The sequence below is a fragment of the Silene latifolia genome, chromosome 11 (genome assembly GCF_048544455.1).
Source record: "Silene latifolia isolate original U9 population chromosome 11, ASM4854445v1, whole genome shotgun sequence".
In the NCBI taxonomy this organism is placed as follows: Eukaryota; Viridiplantae; Streptophyta; class Magnoliopsida; order Caryophyllales; family Caryophyllaceae; genus Silene; species Silene latifolia.
In genome coordinates this window covers 207,307,833-207,324,435 of record NC_133536.1, presented here as the reverse complement: position 1 = coordinate 207,324,435, position 16,603 = coordinate 207,307,833, and the positions used below count along the sequence as shown (strand labels likewise).

Below are 16,603 nucleotides of genomic sequence, written 5' to 3'. Positions count from 1 at the left end.
GACGTACACGGTAAGGCATGAAACTCCTTACTCGAGGTGGAGCCTTGAGCAAGCCCGGTTCATGGCTAAATGGATGAAAAGCGTTATAGGTCTCGTGGGGCAAAAACCATTTGTGTACTAGAACTATTGATTAAGTAGGCTCTTAATTATCACTTTGGGTGACACAAGTCTGGTTTCAAGTTGGATCTCAGTGACCGTTGTATTCTAGGACTTCTGAAGTGGCGGACCCAATCCAGGGTATATTGGAGGCAGAAGAAGTTCGAGATGCATATGTAGCACAGTCCCAAGTGGGATACATGTACATGTAAGAAGAAGCGTGTGGGAGCACTCACTTGACCAGGTTGTGACATGTGATGCAGACATGGCTAGGTGATATGGTGTGTTAGTTAAGGGGAGATTATCAAAACTTGGTGATGCTAAGGAGTGCCTAGAAGTTGGGGTTGTACAGTGTGGGGAGTGTTCTCCATGGAGGTCAAGGTCCAAGTCAAGATGATGGTCGTTGGTTTGAGGGAAGGATTGTGTAATACCCCCTCTATTAGGGACCCGTTGACTGACCTTTGACCATGTGGAATCCTTAGTAAGAGATGGAAGTCGGAGACATTTTATATTCGAGATTGAATACTCGGCCTAGTAAGGGTGACTCGGTCGTGTAGCTGTGGTACTCGACCGAGTGCGGCGTACTTGGCCGAGTATGTTCCATATTCGACCGAGTACGCGTCTAACAACGTGTTATTATATCATGCGGAGGTTACGACTTAAATCATTTCCGCCATTCGTTTTATCATTTCTAAACCTAAAATCCTCTCTCTCTATCCTCCCATCTCTCACTATCCATTCTAATGTTTCACCATGAACCTTACTCCGGGAAGGGATGTAACTCGGGTGTGGAAACATCGAGTCAGGTCATTTCCGCCAACGACATCTAGATATTCTTCGTGATAAGTGTCTGCTTATTTGTAATTGATTTGTGGATTCTACTAGTATAGTAATAGGACGTAATTTTTGGTTGTAGGAAATGATGTGGATTTCTCGCTAGGCATGATGTGATTGATGCATTTCTCTGGAGTAGCGAAAAGGTAGGATTTCCCTACTCAGTTTCAGTTATTGATTGATTGATTGTTGTTGTAATACCTTCTATTGTGGGTGTTTTACTGTATCAGTTCGATTACCATGTTGTGGTTATGGTGTGACGGTCTAGGTTGCACGGACACTCCTCCTAATCGGTGTTCCCGTGTCGGACACCCGTGTCGGACACGACACTCGTCGAACACACGTCAAAACGTGTCGGACACCTGTAAAGCCGTGTCTAACTTTCATCTTTTATTTGGGCACGTGTCCGATGCGTGTCCATGGTATTTTGAGCCGTGTCCATGGTATTTGGACACACCTTCAAACGGAAAGTTGAATTTAAGGTAAATGGCGTGAATGATGTTCTTTAGACAATTAATGAGATGTCGAAATAGATTGATTATAAGTTGGTTTTGGTTTTAGAAATGAGAATAAGTTATATTTAACGTCAAATTTTACCTTCATTTATTTAAATTTAATATCAAATAATTTTTCAAAAATAAAATCACACATATATAACTACAAAATATATATTTTATTAAATTTAAATAACGTGTCCCGTGTCCTAAATTTCATGGGATGCCGTGTCACGTGTCCGTGTCGTGTTCGTGTCCGTGTTGATGTCCGTTTTGGTGCAACCTAGGTGGCGGTGTAACAGCGGCTTTGGTATTGATTATGGAGCCACTGTCGGGAGATGGTCTTCACCCTCATGTTCGCCTCTCGTCGCTCCCGTTACAAGGGGGATGTCCACATTAATGATCTGGGTTCGCTCGTTGCGATGAGCGGGGCTTAGGTGGCAAGGTTGTGGTCTACCACTGGTGGTGTAAGTCACTTGTTGCGATGGGGACCCGACTACTCGTTGCGGTGAGAGCCATTGGGTACTGTGGAGTTTTGAGACGGTGGAATTTTTTTTTTTTTTGACAGTAAGTAAATAACAGCCATGATCAATCCATTGCAAGCCTAGCAATGGAATTGGTATTGCCTTTTTCATCTTGGATGCTTGTTGTACTTACTTCATCTTGATCTTATATTGTTACTAACCTATGTGGTGTGTTTGTTGTGTTTCTTCTTGTTGTCTGTGTCTGCGGTGTAACACCCCACGTTAATGGAAGAGGTCCAGTGATAGGCTTAAATGACTAGTGCTTAAAGGGATTGGAAGTACTACTCATATCAACAAAGTACACTTTCTTTTATGGTCATCCATGCAAAAAAACTCCACAGTTAAGCGTGCTTGGTTGGGAGTAGTCTTAGGATGGGTGACCTCCTGGGAAGGTTCCCGGGATGCGCATGAGTGAGGACAAAATGCGCTATAAAGGACCTGTGTTGATCTGTGGGCCATGTACACAGCCTAGTGAGCTATCATAAGTAACCGCTCTCGTCTCGGTTTGGGCCGAGGTGTTACATGCGATGATCCATTTGATATTGTAGGCAAATGGTGAGTAGTGAGACTTTTCAGGTGCTTGTGGCTAATTGTTGTCTTGATGTAGTTGCTGGGTTGGAGAGGTCACATGATATAGAGTCAGTCGTTGGATGATAATAGTTTCACCAGTTGCATATGTCGTTGTATAGCTGAGTTGTTTACCTTTTTCGTTTCCGATGTATATTGTAACAGAATTTAATAATTGTTCTTTTATGGTCTATTTGATATACTTACCTGGGGCAACCAAGATGGTAACGCCCTTACTTACCGGGGAAGGTCTTGTTAAGGCTCCTTGGGAAGTGAGGGTGTTACAGATTGTTAGGGTGCAAACCCATATCCCATTTCGGTGGTGTAAAGAGGAAATGTCATTTTTATAAGTGTCCACAACATATAATCGTACGAGACCTTTTGGGGAGGAGCCCAAGAGTAAATCTGTGAAGGTTTGGCCCAAAGCGGACAATATCATACTATTATGGACAATAAACACTGGCGCAGCAGAGGCCCAACATAATTAAGTATCAACACTTCCGCACTACAGTTTGTTTTCGTATTTATTCGAGTTCATATATACAAATTAATATATAAAATAGTTGTATCTGTTTCAATTATTATTTACTTCATATAGGTGTCTCATTCATTATTTTAAATTTCCACATAGGTGGTGCAAATTGCTACTTCTTCATATATACAATTTAAAGTACTCTCTGATTTTGTGCCAAAAATAAATGTAAAGAAAAATGGTCAGTTCAAGCGGGAAGAGTACTACTCAAAACCTATTTAGATATAGGCCTCATGATTCCTTTTTCTGTTTAATGTTGCTTATCGGATGATGATAGGGTGTCACCGGGTGGCGTCGAAATTGGGTGTCATCTTCTTACACACATCCTTTATGAAAAGGGTTCCCACTTATTACATGTGAGAGGGTAGCGTTAAGGTTGGGTGCCACTCGGTGACGCCAGCTCATTTTCCTTATCAAATTAGACATGCATCTAGGAATTAGCTCGTAGGGGTGCTTGCTTTTGACTTGTGCCTTCCTCCTTCGAGTCCGTTTTGCATGCAACGTTCAAAACTTCATTTGTGTTAGAATAATGGGCTTAGTATGCGGCCACATTGGCATATATTTAAGTATAACAAGTCTTGTTGCTTACACTAGGAGCTCATTTTTTGGCAAATTGGTGTTTATTAGCAAAATAATTAGGGAGTTGGGGTTGGTTTGAAACTATTTAGACTTATGGTGTCCACGTCATCGGTTTCATTTTTTTTCCAAATTTTAGGCAAAGCCGCTAAGTTCCTTAGCGTCTTTGTCTCTTTGTCATTTTTTAGACAATAAATGTCATAAGCTTATGAAAAATAGAGAAATAGGGAAGCCGCTAACTTTCTTAGCGGCTTTGTGGTTATTCATTTCTAGAATAGGCTGTCATCAGTGTTAGAAGGTGACGGTTTTTGAAAAAAAAAAATGAATAGTAAAGCCGCTAAGATTCTTAGCGTCTTTACTATTCACTTTTTTTTTTTTTTTTTTTTCCAAAAAAAAAAAAAAAAAAAAAAATTAAAAAAAAAAAAAAAAATAGTAAGCCGCTAAGAAACTTAGCGGCTTACCATAAAAACGGGAAAAAAAATAAAAACTGATGACGTGGACACCATAAGTCTAAATAGTTTCAAACCAACCCCAACTCCCTAATTATTTTGCTAATAAACACCAATTTGCCAAAAAATTCGTTTAATTGACATGATGCAATCAAAGATGAGTAGTAAAGGAACTTAATTACGTCGGAATAGAGTCATGCTCCTATGCCTGCCTCTTGGCTCTTGCTGATCTTTTACGGAGTATATCTATCTATATACATCATAATGAATTAATAATCGCTTTTCCTTTACTCGTGAGGGTAAATACGCACACGAGCGTAAGTGTTTGTGCTAAGAACAACGGAATATCACAGATAAATACGACCTTTTCCATTAGCTTTAACGTATTCATACATTCACTGTTGGAAGTAATGCAAAAGGCTAGTAATGTTGTCTAGATACATTGCATTGTAGAGAAGCTTTACATTACCTCGTAAGAGAATCTCTCCACTCTCACCACTAAATGCATGTTTATAGCCCCACTAACTCCATGTTTATGGTAGTGGTTATGCCTCTTTATAATGATAATTAATCACTATAAATATGAGAAGTATGTAGTCATTTGAGATACACATCTTCCATATATCTCTACTACTTCTCTATGATAATTTTGAGCATACCATATGAGTTCCAACTCCTAATGGTTGAGTACACGACTTTTAGGAGTGTTGTGTGACCTTGGGGGACGACGCCTATATCGATTTGTACCGTAGTCGGGGCGATTTCGTTTCTCATTCAGTGGCCTCCATACCACGACACAACAACAAATATTCTCTAATTATATCTTCGCCCCTATTACGCCACCAACGGCTACTCAAGACCAACGGCTCCCTTCAAGTCCCTATAGTGATACTATAGTGATACTATATTTCCAACAATTGAGAAACGAAATTTTATCGCTATTATTGTTGTTGTGTTCATTATTTTTGTCATTGGAATTATTTCTATTGGCCAAAAATATTGTTCTTCGGGTATAAGAATCAGGCCGCGAAGGGTGAGACAACAGTTTGGTATTTTGGCTATAACTTGGTCTCTAGAGCTTTGTTTGAGGCGTGTAATATGGCGTTGGAAAGCTAAGAAGAAGGGCTACAACTTTGTAGTTGAAGACGTGAGCAGATTCTGTCATTTAGCTTCCTTAAAATGGACAATAATGTCATGGTAGTGTGCTGGAAAGTTTATGAAGATTCATAAAAGAATGGTATTATCTATAATTTTATCGCTCAATTCATTCTTGTGATTAAGGTATGTTCCCGTGAATTTCCTTTACAAATATTTATGATGATAAATATGAAGGTTTGGTCAAATTATATATGCCTTAATCATTCATATGTTTAAGCTACTACTTTATTTGGTAAGACATGTCTATAATCTTGGTAAAATTACTTTTAATAATTGATTTCGAGATTATGTGAATGAAATTGTTCCAAGATTTTGAATGACAAGTAGCTAGAATGATTGAGTGACCAAGATATTGTTATGTGTATAATATGTTTATCAAGCAAAATATTTCACACATTTGGATTGATTGATTATTTAGTTTTGATTATGAGATGAACTAAAATTGATATTTGAGTTATGAACCAAATGTGGGGGTTAAATATTTTGTTTTAACTTGATATAGTATCTTGGATATGTGTGACAAAAATTGGAAATGATTATTTGTCAAAGCTTCATAAAAGTAGATTATGGAGAACATAATTTGTCAATGATTATATGATATCTAAATGTTGAGATGATGAATGAATAATGTGTATATTTTTGTTTGAACGATTATGTTTGTCACTAATTTCCGGCGTGACAACATGTGGGGGAAGACGTTCAACTTATTTGATAAATTTATTCATCAAGTTTAGAGTTGATATCTTATAATTTGTGAAGAGTATGTATATCTTTGATTGTGGGGGTGTAGAGAAAATGATAATCGTATGTTCTATACGTGGCTATTTGAACCAAAATTACAAGTATTAATTTGTTGAATAATGGCTATGTCAATAAATAATGGTTGCATAAGGTTCAATTATTTATGTTACATTTTGCTTACACCACATTATATGAGATTATATGATGATTGATTTTATGTTTGTAAGAAGTCAAATTTCTCAATTGTTGGAAATATAGTATCACTATAGGGGCGAAGTTATAATTAGAGAATATTTGTTGTTGTGTCGTGGTATGGAGGCCACTGAATGAGAAACGAAATCGCCCCGACTACGGTACAAATCGATATAGGCGTCGTCCCCCAAGGTCACACAACACTCCTAAAAGTCGTGTACTCAACCATTAGGAGTTGTAACTCATATGGTATGCTCAAAATTATCATAGAGAAGTAGTAGAGATATATGGAAGATGTGTATCTCAAATTACTACATACTTCTCATATTTATGGTGATTAATTAGCACTATAAAGAGGCATAACCCCTACCATAAACATGGAGTTAATGGGGCTATAAACATGCATTTAGTGGTGAGAGTGGAGAGATTCTTTTACGAGGTAATGTAAAGCTTCTCTACAATGCAATGTATCTAGACAACATTACTAGCTTTTTGCATTACTTCCAACAATCCCCCACTAATGCAAATGATAGACAAAATTCTGAGCATATTAATAAGGATTGATACTTAAGCATTAATATCTTTCTATTTGAATTAACACATAGTGAAATGGAACAATTCTTTCATCACCTAGAGAGTGAACGAATCTTGAACTCCTAGACTCCGGGGTAAATTCTAAACACATATCTCACCTTAAGTTCCAGACGAGTTCCACGATACAATTCAACAATTTTATGGCCAAATGAACCTTGGGATTCTCACGAGTGCTCTAGAGAGGTAGCCTAGTCTCTCATAGAAGGAGGCCAATCCTTCACACTCACGTAGGTGATGTTTTATACGTGGCTATTTGAACCAAAATTACAAGTATTAATTTGTTGAATAATGGCTATGTCAATAAATAATGGCTGCATAAGGTTCAATTATTTATGTTACATTTTGCTTACACCACATTATATGAGATTATGATGATTGATTTTATGTTTGTAAGAAGTCAAATTTCTTTTTGTAAAATATTGTGGATTTGCAAAGAGTAAATATAAAGTGAAACAATCATCGAGATTCGTTGTTTTCTAATATAAGAATGATAATGTATATAGAGCTTTTAGTAAATAATATGATTTTGGGTGCAAAATCATAAACACTACGTGTATGCTTTATTCTATGTCAATTTATTTGAAAGAGAAAATAATAAAGAAGATTATTTATTCTTTTAAACGACATGAGAGTGGAGCTCTATATTTAATTAGAACAATGATGTTAAGGAGTTATTAGAGAACATGTTTTGACTATTGTGAGAAGTCTAATATGTATAATTATAGTTGTTTCAATGTAGCTTATGCAGCTAAGTACATTTTGTTTGTGTATTCATTACCAAAGTTATCATTCACATTTAGTGAAGTGCCTAAGGTGCAATATTAAGAATTGCACTATGTTGAATATCTAGAAAGATATTGGATCGACGAAAAGGTAATGACGATCGACAAGGTGAGATCTATGATGAGTACTATACATTTCCACCTTTAATGGTGATCTTGTTTTAAGTCTATTGAGAAGACTATTATAACCTTGTCTATTATGTAAGCATATTATATTGCTCTTAATCTTGCAGGGTAAGATGCAGGGTGATTGTGAAGCTATTATTAGCTACTACTTAATTGTGGGGGCATGGAATTTTGCCTAATGTTTATCTTTAGCATAATGCTAATATCAACTTAATAATGCTAAAATAATGTGTATAATGACTTGCAGATTTACACATTTTATGCAGATTTGATTTGAGAAAGTTGATTGAGAATAATATGCTCACAAATTATTATCTTTGTGAAATTTGAGAGGAGCATATTTAAGCTGATGGACTAAGAAAGAAAGAAGTCCTAGAATTGTCGAGGGGAATGGGGCAAAAGCCTATTAGTTGAGGAATTTGTGGTGGATACCGGAACTTGCTATGCAAGGGTGGTCTAACGAAGCCATAGATAACTCATACTTGTGTACACTTCCCATTCCTATGACATGTACACTATTTTGGAAGGTTAAGCATATAGCTCTTAATGGTCTTATAGCCCAAAATTGGGTGGTCCTTGTGAGACGGACTTGATGAGATCACCGTAATGATGGAGGTTGAGATATTTCTCTTAATGAATCTATATCCCTTTATTTGGGTGGTCCTATTGAGAAGGACTTGATGGATTCACCGCAATGTTGAAAGGTTGAGCCTTAGAGCTTTTAATGAATCTATATCCCTTTATTTGGGTGGTCTTATTGAGAAGGACATGATGGATTCACCGCTATGTTGAGAGGTTGAGCCTTAGAGCTCTTAATGATTCTATAGCTCATGCGTGAGTGGTTTATATGGAGATAGACTTGTTGGAATCACCTATGTGAGTGTGAAGGATTGGCCTCCTTCTATGAGAGACTAGGCTACCTCTCTAGAGCACTCGTGAGAATCCCAAGGTTCATTTGGCCATAAAATTGTTGAATTGTATCGCGGAACTCGTCTGGAACTTAAGGTGAGATATGTGTTTGGAATTTACCCCGGAGTCTAGGAGTTCAAGATTCGTTCACTCTCTAGGTGATGAAAGAATTGTTCCATTTCACTATGTGTTAATTCAAATCGAAAGATATTAATGCTTAAGTATCAATCCTTATTAATATGCTCAGAATTTTGTCTATCATTTGCATTAGTGGGGGATTGTTGGAAGTAATGCAAAAGGCTAGTAATGTTGTCTAGATACATTGCATTGTAGAGAAGCTTTACATTACCCCGTAAAAGAATATCTCCACTCTCACCACTAAATGCATGTTTATAGCCCCACTAACTCCATGTTTATGGTAGTGGTTATGCCTCTTTATAATGATAATTAATCACTATAAATATGAGAAGTATGTAGTCATTTGAGATACACATCTTCCATATATCTCTACTACTTCTCTATGATAATTTTGAGCATACCATATGAGTTCCAACTCCTAATGGTTGAGTACACGACTTTTAGGAGTGTTGTGTGACCTTGGGGGACGACGCCTATATCGATTTGTACCGTAGTCGGGGCGATTTCGTTTCTCATTCAGTGGCCTCCATACCACGACACAACAACAAATATTCTCTAATTATATCTTCGCCCCTATAGTGATACTATATTTCCAACATTCACAACATCTAGACCTAGTAGGGTTTGGAAACATCCAAAGCCCATTACAATATGACATAATATTATGGAGGAGCGGGGATACAGTAGGTGCATCTGCATATATGCACTCCCTTTTTCCAAAAATAATTACAATTTTGTTTAGTAGTGGAGCACATTATTATGTGGGCCTACTGGTTGTTAAGATTATTTCTTAGTTAGAGGTCATGACTCTTCAATGCTTGTATTAAACAATCTTTATTTAATGTTATATCACGGTACCTTTTGTCCAACTAAACAATTTTTTTTCATATAACTCGATATTTTCATTGTTAGAAAATTTTACACACCCCCATTCATCAAATCCTAGAACCGCCTCTACACGAACTCCTCAAATGTGAGACTAAAGGGGGAGAAAACAAGTTTAAGCAAGCATCCCAAATATTGATTTTTGATACATTGACAATTACTCCCCCTCCTATTCACCATTTTTTTCCCATTTCCTTTTTGTACAAGAAATAAGAAATTGAATTTGGACCACATAAAACACACTACCCCACATGCTATTGAATTTGGACCACACAAATCAACCCAAAAAAGGAAATAGGGAAGAAAACGTGAATAATCCGTAAAAGAAAATAGGGAAGAAAATGGTGAATAGGAGGGAGTATAACATTAAAAAGATCCAAATTTGGCTATAGACTATCACAAATTCTCATTTGTGACGGACGCTATCCGTCACAAATAAGAGACGGAGCGAATACATACTGTATTAACAAGATGAAGCGGATATTGGGCCCGACTATGTATATTATATATAATATAGATATGACAGCTTGGGGACAAAGCACTGTTTTGCATTTAATGCTCACATGCATAAAAAACTACACCATATCACTCATTTGCCTTTATGTCAAACCCGTTTCAATCACCATATCACAAACCCTACACCACCATCCTTCACCTTTCTAAAACCTTCTCTTCGTCTATTAAAAATTTCAAAAAAAAATCATATTTACCTTGCACCTCACCATTTGTAACTACCATATAGTATTGAACATAAAAAAATTCATCAAAATTTAATTTAAAAACTTAAATCACATAGCCACACCAAAAATGCAAAAAAAAAATGGTTGATTTTTTGAACTTGGCTTTTGCGGTTAGTTGATGAAGATTTTGTGACGATGTTGTTGAGTCAAGGTTTGTACTTTTTCATTTTTAAATTGTCGTCTTTTAGGGCAATGATTTTGGTGAATGAGTAAAACTTGATTTTCTGATGATGTTGATGAGTAAAATTTGATGTGAATTTAGTTCATAATTTTTCATGATGAAATTGTGTGTCGTTGTTGATATTGAAAGGTTGGGTATTGTATCTTTTAACTTGTTCATGAGATTTTAGAGCAAATTTAGGTCAAAAATTTGAAGGGAATTGGTGTTGGTGTTTAGTAAAGGTTTATATTCTTTATTATTTAAGATGTTGTTTTTGTTGATGATATTTCGGGTGTTGTTGGGGTTGAAAATTTTAGATGAAAATTTTGAATTTAGAAGATTTTAAATGAAAATTTGGAAGATTGTTAGTCTTATTGTTTTTGTTGTTGTTGATGAGATTTTAAGATGTTTTTGTTGATTAGATTTTAAGATTTTGTTGATGAGATTTTAAGATGTTGTTTTTGTTGTTGATTCAATTTTAGATGAAGGTTTTAGTTGATTATGAAGATTAACATAAAATGGCGAGCACAAATACGTCTATAAAACTGACTTCACTAATTTAACATTGCATAAAATGCGTTTTGAAAATTTTATACAATCAGTCATATATGTTACTGTTTTAGCGTACAGTGTGACCACCTTTATGAATACAGTGCTACCATTTTAACCAAAGTTTTAAATTTGGTTGCTTTTGTCATAGGTACCGATCTTTCGGGGTGTTCAGACTAAGATGATATCATTTCTTAACAAAACACCATTGTTCAGTTGCGACCATCTGATTATACAATTGTCACCATATCAACTTAGTCTAAACAGTGACATATAAGTGATTGTTGAAAATGTGACCACCTTAGATGAGGAATGTACCAATGTTATGTTTTAAATTATTCTTAACATGTTAACGTAATAGACTAAACATGGTGACATATATGTGATTGTTCAAAATGTGACCACCTTATCAAAGATATGTACCAATAATATTATGTTTTTTTGGTGTTACAAATTATCCGTAAGATGTTAACATAATATAATAAATATGGTGACTTATATGTGATTGTTGAAAATGTAAGCATGTTTTTACAAATATGTGACCATGTTTGAGGAATGTACCAATATTATTAACTTGTTAAAATAATTGACTAAACATGGTGACAGATATGTGAATGTAACCACTGACCACTACCTTATCTGAGATATGTACCTATCTTAGTCTGATTATACAATTGTCACCATATTAACATATTTAATAAACATAGTGAGTTATATGTGTGATTGTTGAAAATATGACCACCTTATCAAAGATTTGTACTTATGTTTTAGGAACGTATAAATATTATTAACTTGTTAACATAATTGATTAAACATGGTGACATATATGTGAATGTGACCAACTTCGCACATCTTTTGGTCGTGTTCCAAATGTTATTATCTGAATATGCACACAAAGGAGAATGTGTCACAATATTACCATCTTGGTGTGTAAGAACATAAGCTAACATGGTTACATTTTGACATATTGTCTTATGTCACCACATTTCTACATAAATGTTGCCACTTATTTGTTGACATTTTTAAGACCAATTAAGCATTGTTATTATAGTTACATTTCAGCCTAAGATGATATTATTTTACTTAGGGTCGTAACATTTATGGTACACATTCTGTAAAGTGGCAACACATACTTACTAAGATGGTAACAATTTTAACACAAACTCACATGTCAGCATGTTCATTCATATATGTTATCATTATAAGATTCATTTAAATAAATAAAAAACTAATTATAGATGGTTACATTTATTGACTTAGATAATAACATTTTACACAAACTTTCATGTCACCATCTCAATGGATATATGTGTTCATTATAAGTCTCTATTCAAATTCAATCACATCTTCTTTGTACAGTTAGATTTTAATGGTATAACTAAGATGGTAACATTCTATTAATTAACTTGGTTACATTAAATGTTAATGTGTAAACATTTGAAGTTTATATGCTGATAATGTGTTCATATTTACCAGCAACGAGACATTGGCTATGTTAGTGACACATATTTGTCCCTTAATATGGACGAAGATCAACCAACCACGGAGCTGTGGGGCGCATGCTATTATTGACCATATATATTGTAGAACAACGGGCGCAATCAATGTAAAAAAAAAAAAGGAACTTGGGAAAGAAGAAGGCTAGGAAAGGGACTAAGATGCGGGCAACTAACAGTTCCGCGTACAATGTTTCTCCGTGTCTGATATAAAAGGCGTAAAAGGGCATTAGGGTATATGATAACAATCCGACCACATTTTGGGGAAAACGTTTTAGGTAGTACATGTTGTATAGTGATGTAAGGTTATTATAACATTATCAGCGTACGTTTTGTAATCACAAGTGCTCAAATTGTTACTATTTCACATTGGTATATGACTAAGTTTAACTAAATATGTTACAATTTCACTCCAGTATGTCACCAATTTAGCTAAGTATGCTATCATTTTGGAAACCATTTGAGACTACCAGTAGAATTTAAATGGTAACACTAAACTCTCCATGGTAACATTAGAAATTAAACGAACAAATTTTGTAGTATTTAAAAACTGAAGGTAATATACTACTATAGCTTAAATGGTAACATTGTATTCTCTTATGGTCACATACTACTCTTTGAATATTTTATAATTTTAGTGGTCATAAATTCGACAAAAATTAAGACATTTTTAGATGTTTATGATGACATAGTTACAATTCGAAAAAATGCGCACATTTAAATAGATAACGATGACATTTATAATTATTAAGGTGGTCACAAAACAAACATTGTCTTAGATGTCTAACCAGAGGTACTAAAATTCTGTTCTAAGATAACATATCCCCAAACAAACCACCAAGTACTAAACATAAGTTTTATTACAAACTGACTCTTAAACAGATAATAGTCCAAGAATGGCCTCTGCCTCCTTCATTTTTTTCTTGGCAACACCCTTTGGAGGACCTCCAATTTCTTTGTTGTTTGCACCCCCAACTGCTTCGAGGTTTGTCTAACGTCGGACTTTGTTTTGTCCATTTTTAGGTGTTGCGTTTGCATACGAATTTCTGCGAAATGAGTATGAAACTTTACCATTACTTTACATTAAAAGTGCCCTTCAAACAAAATATATGGCAACACATTCTGATTAATCTATACATTTAAAATATGGTTATATTTCGAGACTTAGGTGGTACCATTTTCATTTGTCGCCATGTTTATTAATAGATGTTACCATCATAACATTCATTCACACATTCTTACTAATACAACAACATTTCATTCAGAGGTACATTTCGACACAAAGATGGTAACATTTTCATATGTCACTATGTTTATTCATAGATATTGTCATTGTAATATTCATTTACACATTCTAACTAACATGATAATATTCCAAACATGGTTACATTTCGAGACAAAGATGGTAACATTTTCATATGTCACCATGTTTGTTCGTAGATGTCGTTATAACAACTAAAAACGTGGCTACATTTCGAGACTAAGGTGGTAACATTTTTAACACAATTCATATGTCACCATCTTTATTCATAAATGTTATCATTATTATATTTATTCACACATTCTAACTAATATGACAATCTTTAAAACAGGGTTACATTTCGAGACTAAGATGGTCACATTTTTAACACAAATCATATGTCACCATGTTTATTCTTATATGTTGTCACTATAACATTCATTCAAATCTAAACAAACATATAGTGTAATGGTTATATGTGTTATCACTAGGTACATTTTTTCCACTAAGGTGGTCACATGTTCAACACTAACACACATGTCATTATGTTTACCCATTTATGTTATCATGTTAAGATCCATTTTAAACTCAAACAAACATTTCTATAATGAGTAAGACACTCAAACATAGATACATTTATCACTAAGGCGGTCACATTTTCAAAACTGACACATCTGTCACCATCTTGAGTAATTTATGTTAACATGTTAAGATTCATTTTAAACCCAAATAAACACACACATAAATAACAACACACTCAAACATAGGTACATTTCTCAACTAAGGTGGTCACATATTCAAAACTAACACATATGTTACCATGTTTACTCATTTATGTTATCTTGTTAAGATTCGTTATAAACCCTAATAAATATTTCTATAATGAGCAACATACTTAAACATAGGTACATTTTTCAGCTAAGTTGGTCACGTTTTCAACACACGTATATGTCACCATGTTTAGTCATTTATGTTAACGTGTTAAGATTCATTTTAAACATAAATATAAATAGCAACACACTCAAACGTAGGTACATTTCTCACAAATGTAGTCACATATTCAACATTACCACCTATATCAACATGTTTACTCATTTATGTTATCATGTTAGGATTAATTTTAAACCCTAATAAACATTTATATAATGAGCAACATACTTAAATATAGGTACATTTTTCAGCTAAGTTGGTCACATTTTCAACACACGCATATGTCACCATGTTTAGTCATTTATGTTAACTTGTTAAGATTCATTTTAAACCCAAACAAACATAAATATAAATAGCAACACACTCAAATGTAGGTACATTTCTCAACAAATGTGGTCACATTATCAACACTAAGGTGGTTACATTTTTTCTCAGGTTATGGCAAAAATATATTCCAATTTACAGTCATACCTCTTCCGCGCATATCGGTCTCTTGCTCTTCTTTTTTGTGACAGTAGCTAATGATAACGTTAAGCACTATTACATGACAAGAAAAATGCATTAGTAATACACTACAAATAAATATATTATTAACCAACAAAATTTGCTAATATTTTTTACAAATAAAACTCCGATCTTGAAACTAAGAATTTTTACAAATAAAACAAAAAATTAGTACATCAAAAAAATTAATAATTAAATCAATGTGAATTTTTTACAATTGATATTGTGAACTAACATTATAACTCCAAACCTCTCTGATTTGGATAAAATTCACATATTTTTTATCAACAACCCCAAATCTACAAATCAAAACACAAAAGATTCAAGCTTTTTAAACATAAATCAAACAAAAACCCAATAAAATTATCAACTTTGAGTAAAAAATAACATAGATATTTAAAGTTTTTGCATAATTAAAAAAAAACCAACACAATAATCAACCTTAAATGGAGCTTCGAAGATGGATGATTGTTGTTGAAGATGGAGATGAAGATCGTTGTTGTTGAAGATGAACATCTTGATAATGGAGATGAGATTTGTGAAGCTTTAGGATTTTTACAGAGAGGAAATTAATTGATGATGAAAATGGAGATGTTATCACCTAATTGAAGGTTGTTGATGATGAAGATTGTTGATGATGCCCCTTTTTCTGGCTTCTGGAGAGATGTAGGAAAAAGAAAGATAAAGTGACTTACTGACAATGGACACAAAAGTCTCTAGCTAGCAACCGTATTACATGGGAAATTGTCCCTTTTTTTATTTATTTTTTATTGTGTAATGTCAAATGATCATTAATTAGCTGGTTGCAGAAAATGAGTCACTTTTTACCATATTAACGTAATATGGTATGTATTCGCCCTGTCTTCACCTTGTGACGGATAGCGTCCGTCACAAGGGAGACTAATTGATAGACTATAATGAAAGGGCGTTATAATTAGTACGGAATGTACATAAACATGCCCCCAAAAATTCCCAAATCAGCAAAAAAGAACATTAATCAATACTATATATTAAATTCAGAAATCAAGAGATTTCAATGTAATTAAAGAAAGTTATACAAATTAATTAAACTATATAGTTTTAAGTCACTAGCACCGTGTGATGGACCCGATTAAGGGATCTCAATGCAAATATTATATAGTTTGGATTAAAATTAAATTATATAGAAGTTTGGTAATTTTCCTAAACATTTGTAAGAGACTAAAACATGGTCAATTTCCTTAAAACAAAATAATTAATTAAGATGGTCAATTTCCTTAAAATAAAATAATTAATTAAGATGGTCAATTTTAAAGAGACTAAAAGAAAGAAGATACTTGATAATTTTCCTAAATATTTGTAGAAGACTAGAAGATGGTCAATTTCCTTAAAATAACATAATTAATTA

The 16,603-nt window shown here is 34.2% G+C and overlaps 1 long non-coding RNA gene across 1 annotated transcript; it reads right to left on the bottom strand.

Annotated features, from left to right (window-relative positions):
* Positions 1 to 13,258: 13,258 nt before the first annotated feature.
* On the bottom strand, positions 13,259 to 15,931 carry LOC141615401 (uncharacterized). The gene is made up of 3 exons (XR_012529839.1): positions 15,658 to 15,931; positions 15,184 to 15,249; positions 13,259 to 13,588 (listed from the first exon to the last, which is right to left on the bottom strand). It is a non-coding gene; the product is annotated as an uncharacterized LOC141615401 (long non-coding RNA).
* Between the last annotated feature and the right edge of the window lie 672 nt (positions 15,932 to 16,603).